This window comes from Berghia stephanieae, unplaced genomic scaffold, assembly GCF_034508935.2.
Source record: "Berghia stephanieae isolate SIO BIC M18660-M18661 unplaced genomic scaffold, UCSD_Bste_1.3 scaffold1815, whole genome shotgun sequence".
In the NCBI taxonomy this organism is placed as follows: Eukaryota; Metazoa; Mollusca; class Gastropoda; order Nudibranchia; family Aeolidiidae; genus Berghia; species Berghia stephanieae.
This window is the reverse complement of record NW_027622863.1, coordinates 3,240-9,016: the sequence shown is the minus strand read 5'-3', so window position 1 is coordinate 9,016 and position 5,777 is coordinate 3,240. Positions and strand designations below refer to the sequence as shown.

The 5,777-nt window shown below is 37.7% G+C and overlaps 1 long non-coding RNA gene across 1 annotated transcript; it reads left to right on the top strand.

Annotated features, from left to right (window-relative positions):
• Window positions 1-283: 283 nt before the first annotated feature.
• LOC144961229 (uncharacterized) lies at window positions 284-2,714 on the top strand. Its single transcript, XR_013643100.1, has 2 exons — window positions 284-666; window positions 2,517-2,714. It is a non-coding gene; the product is annotated as an uncharacterized LOC144961229 (long non-coding RNA).
• The last annotated feature ends 3,063 nt before the right edge of the window (window positions 2,715-5,777 follow it).

Genomic DNA, 5,777 nt, shown 5'->3' with positions numbered 1-5,777 from the left:
GTAAACATACCCATGAATCAAGCAGAGCTAAATGACCTATTTGTGATGTTGGAAATTTCCATAACGATAAACTCTTTTAATTAATTGGTCATTTGAGCACGTTATGTAATGTGATCAATGACTCGAGCACAAATGGAAAAAATAATATAGAACATCCCCATTGGTGAGTATTTTAATTAAACGCATACCATCGTTACACGTTGTTTTAAGAGGGTTTTGTCAAATAATAGAAAATATTTTCTTTTCTCCCACAGACTATAATGTCATAGGAACTCAGTGCTTCCTATCCAAGGTAAACAAGCCAATTTTTTTAAATCACGAGGAGTACCTTGCTACACATCCAACTCTTCATCAACATCATCAACACATTAGGTGTAACACATTAAAGAGGCAACCCTTCATCAACATCTAACACAGTAGGTGTAACACATTAAAGAGGCAACCCTTCATCAACATCTAACACATTAGGTGTAACAGATTAAAGACAGCACCCTTCATCAACATCTAACACATTAGGTGTAACAGATTAAAGACATCAGTATGACGATACGGTGGCAGTGTGCTGGCTTCCCCCATTGCAGAAAAACATTTCTCTACGCAAGAGGTCTGAAGGCTCACATGCCCACATGCAAACATGCACAGAGCAAGAAAGTCCGGGAAAGGCGGGTACGTAAATGTTTTTTAACCTTCTTCTTCTTCTTCCATCTTCTGGCTGAAGATGGCATGACCATCTTTTCAGTAACAGGGGTTTTAGAGAGAAGCAGGGAGCGATTTGTTGAAGTCATCGGACGAAAGGACTTGTTTACAAATGGTTGATAGGGAGTTCCAAAGTCGGATGGTGGAGGGGAAGAAAGAGTAAAGATGATGATTTGTTCTTGAGTGGGAGATTTCAAAATTAAATTCTGAGTTTCTTGGGGTTTTTTTGGTTTATTTGTTGTTGTTGTTTTTTTGTTTTTTTTTTTCAAATGGCTAGTTGGAATCTCGAGTTTTCCGTTTCGTGCTTTGTGGAATACGAGGAGTTTGTTGATGGAACGTATTTCATGTAGCGGTTTCCATTGGAGATCCTTTATGAGCTGAGTGTAATCCTGAATTATTTTGATGTGACACGATGTGATATGATAGAAACATTACTGTATAATCAATCCCCCGCCCCCTTTTTTTTGCCATGCCCCACAGGACGAGTTTCAGACAATTAACCAGTAGATTTTTTACCAATCAAAACATGGAATTTGTGACACACCTTCACACTTGTTCGGACAAACATGGTTGGTTGTTTATAAACAATAACGCGAATGATGTCGACCTCTCTCTGATCATTGTTATTGTTTTATACCGCCAGATGGGTGACTAGTTATCACACGATTTTCTCCATATTATAAACGTTTAAGTTTACACATATTTTACTGTGTTGGTTCTATTGATCAAGCGGTAGAACAGTGGGTATTTTACTTAGACACGTACCTTCGATAGTAAAACATGTGTAATTCGCTGTGTTAATCAATCACTGCCATTGTTTATATTATGCGACTGTCCGAGAGGCGTGGTTTTCTATGTGTCTATACTGGGCATCATGATATTCGTGGAAAGTGGTGGGATAAATAATTTAATTGTCCTTTGACTCATGTAATCATTAATGATTATAATGTGATGTGGTGAGATATGATTTTTTTAAATTTAGATTTTATATAGCGCAATATCTACTAATATCTACTAAACGAGCTCAAATTGCTTTACTAAGGGTCCCTGATCAACAGCAACACGTAACAAGTAGAACAAGACATGACGCCTGTTAGGCGATATTACAATTTTTTTTCTGACAGAGCTGTCACCGGCCAGGTACTCATTTTACACCTTAGTACGATGAGAGAATATGAGTAGAGAGACTTTTTCAAGGACTCAACTCTGCACCGAGCGAGGCTCGAACCCAGGACCTTCCGATCCGAAAGCGAGTGTCATACCACTAGACCACATAACCCCATATATGTGGGGCAGCGTGACATATTGGTACGATCATTGCTTCGTACCCTAAAGGTAATGAGTTCAAATACCCGCGGCTCTGTGGCTTTGGGCAAATCTCCTCGTCCTAGCTCAGTTTGCAGTGCTGCACTGCGGCTTACGCCTGGTTTATTCCAGTCTTCACTTGGGATAGTTATATTATTTGATGAATAAATGGAATATATATATATATATATATATATATATATATATATATATATAGAAGAGAGAGAGAGAGAGAGAGAGAGAGAGAGAGAGAGAGAGAGAGAGAGAGAGAGAGAGAGAGATTATAAAAACAAAAACCATGAAATAATAGTGCTCAACTTTTTGATAAAAGGAGCTATTTACAAGATTTCTCAAGTATAATTATGATCAACTTTTACAATATTGTTTCGAGCATTCGCTCTCATCAGGAAGTTGATCATAATTATACTTGAAAAATATATCTTATGGTATGGTATAAACATCACCGTATAATCAATTCTCCCCCTTCCCTCCACGTCATCTGCATTCCTCCACAGGACGAGCTCCAGACAATGCTGGACATCATGATATTCGTGGAGGATGACCAGAAGGGAAACATCACCATGTCCAGGATCGGACAGACCAGATTTCTGACACCGATTGTGGGTTATCCCAAGCTGTAAATAAATTGACGATAAATAAATAGATGATAGATTAGAATAAATTTTTCTTGCCATTGATCATAAACTATTAAGAATGAATGTGACAGCTTCAAAAATGAATAAGATATAATACCAAACACGGAACGTTTCGGGCTCAAAACCCTTCATCAGCCAACAACAAAATAAATGAAAATGTAAATATATTATTGAAAAAGCCAGATCGACGCAGTGGCGCTGCTCTCTCTCTCTCTCTCTCTCTCTCTCTATCTCTCTCTCTCTCTCTCTCTCTCTCTATATATATATATATATATATATATATATATATATATATATCGCAAATGTACTATCCGCTAGATCTAACAGATCCAGCTACCCAATCACTGCTGGCTGGACAGGGGCGGGGTCTGAACATAAAATAAAATATCGGCTTCACCCAGGATCCATCTCGGTCCCTCTGCGTGTGAAGCGAGTGCTCTACCGACTGAGCTATATATAAACTGAACCTAATTCTCACATTTTTTTGACTATAGAATAATGATAACATCCCGACATAGCCCCGTTTCATGGCGATGGTTACATGTTATATCTACATACGAAGGTTGTTAAATAAAAGGCATGTCAAAGAAGCTGTAACTAATGAGCAGATTCATATAAATTTTATATGTTGTCAAACCGGTTTGTTTATTTGTTACTTGTTTGTTTAATTTGTTGTTGTTGTTTTGTGATTGTTTGTTTGTTGTTGTTGTTGTTCTTGTTGTTTTGTTGTTTTTTTTAGTTTTTTTTATGTTGATTGTTCTTCGTTTTTTTTTTTTTTTTATTTGGGGGGGGGGGGGTTGTTGGTTGTTTTCTGTTTTGTTTTGGTTTGTTGTTTTTTTCTTCCTTTTTGAGGGGAAGAGGGTTGTTGTTTTGTTTATTCTTGATTTTTTAATTTTTTGTTTGTTTGTTTATTTGTCTCTTTAATCTGTATATTTGAATAGCTCCATTATATTTTTATCGAGATTAAAAACTCATTCTTCTATATCAATACACCAATACACCCGACGTCTTAATATTTACCGGTCTGATAGCCCAAATTGTAATGGGCTCATTGTTATAATGGAAATACCATCAAACCAACGCATAATAATATTATCCATTACAACGAAGTTATAACAAGTCCATAAATTATACGTCCTGTTATTAGACCTGCAAATATGTACACTTGATTCCATCTGATAAGAATCATGAAAAACATAAAATGGTAGATTATAGAGGGTTCACACACGACGTGTACATCTATGCAGGTCTGGCATCCGAGCGCAATGATGAGCCTAGTTTAACATAGTGGTAATGGACAATATTTTGCGTCATTTAAAAACAATAGATTTCCATTACAACAATGAGCTCAAAATGAATTGGATTATCAAACCTGCAAATAAGTGCACGTCGTCCACATCCCATCCTATAAATCACAAAGTAGAACTGTCTAACAAACTATCCAGTAACATCTAATATAACTCTGTCTAACAAACTATCCAGTAACATCTAATATAACTCTGTCTAACAAACTATCCAGTAACATCTAATATAACTCTGTCTAACAAACTATCCAGTAACATCTTACATAGTTCTGTCTCACAAGATACCCAGTAGCATCTAATATAGCTCTGTCTAACAAACGATCCAGTAATATCTAACATAGCTCTGTCTAACAAGATATCCAGCAACATCTAATATAGCTCTGTCTAACAAACAATCCAGTAACATCTAACATAGCTCTGTCTAATAAATATCCAGTAACATATAACATAGCTCTGTCTAACAAAATATCCAGTAACATCTAATATAACTCTGTCTAATAAATATCCAGTAACATCTAACATAGCTTTGTCTAACAAACTATCCAGTAACATCTGGGGAAAAAACTGAACTTTTATATGGTGCAATATCCACTAAACGTGCTCAAAGCCCTTTACAAAGGGTGTCTGACCAACAGCAATATGTAACATGTAAAACGAGACATTACGCCTCTTAGGCGATATAACAATTTGTTCCGACAGAGACATCGCTGTTTGCGGCCAGGTACTCATTTCACGGTGAGAGAATGTGACTAAAGAGCCTTTTCCAAGGACTCAATTATGCGCCGAGCGAGGCTCAAACTCAGGAACTTCCGATCCGAAAGCGAGTGTCACACCACAACTTTTGGAGATATTAACAGAAATAGTAGACGAAGACGAGCTCCGAATAATCCGATTTCTCCTCAGCAACACAAAGATACAACCAAGGATATACGGGGCCACAAAACAGACGCAGTTCGAAAGTAACATCGGGACCCCCCAAGGAGATAGTCTGAGCCCGATTCTGTTCACAATATACTTAGAACACGCTCTGAAAGAAGTTCGAAAAGTCATTCCAAAACCAACGACTCATATTGAGAATGCAATCCCTAGAGAAATCGCCTATGCAGATGATGTCGATTTTATTGGATCAACACCAGCAAATATAGACATCATACAAAATACCCTCATGAAATATAACCTCCAAGTCAATGCCAATAAAACCGAATTTACAACAATATCGAGGAACAAAGAGGAATGGAAAAGAACAAAGAAAGTCGGCTCACTAATTGGAGACACCGAGGATGTACAAAGAAGAAAACAGCTATCAAACGCCGCACTCAGTAAACTCACCAATGTATGGATTAGAGGTGACAAAATAAAGAGAAAAACCAAACTGAAACTGTACCATGCTCTTGTAAAACCGGTACTTCTGTATAACTGCGGCACTTGGGCGTTGACAAAATCCGAAGAAGAACATCTGGATGCCTTCCATCGCACACAGCTAAGAAGGGTACTGGACATCAAATACCCCAAAAAGATCTCAAATGAATCACTCTATAAGATCACAAAAGAAAGACCAATCTCCCTTGACATTTTACAACAACGATGGCAACTTTTCGGTCACATACTACGCAGGGACAAAAACATACCAGCAAACCAAGCCATGTCGGGATACTTCCAAAAACACGGGAACCTTTTCAGAGGAAGACCGATCACAACACTCCCTGTGATCCTAAACAAAAACCTCACAACACTTGGACAAAGCATTAGTCTCATAACGGCAGGGGACCTTGAAAATCTGAGAACCCTAGCAGAGGACCGGCAATATTGGAGACAC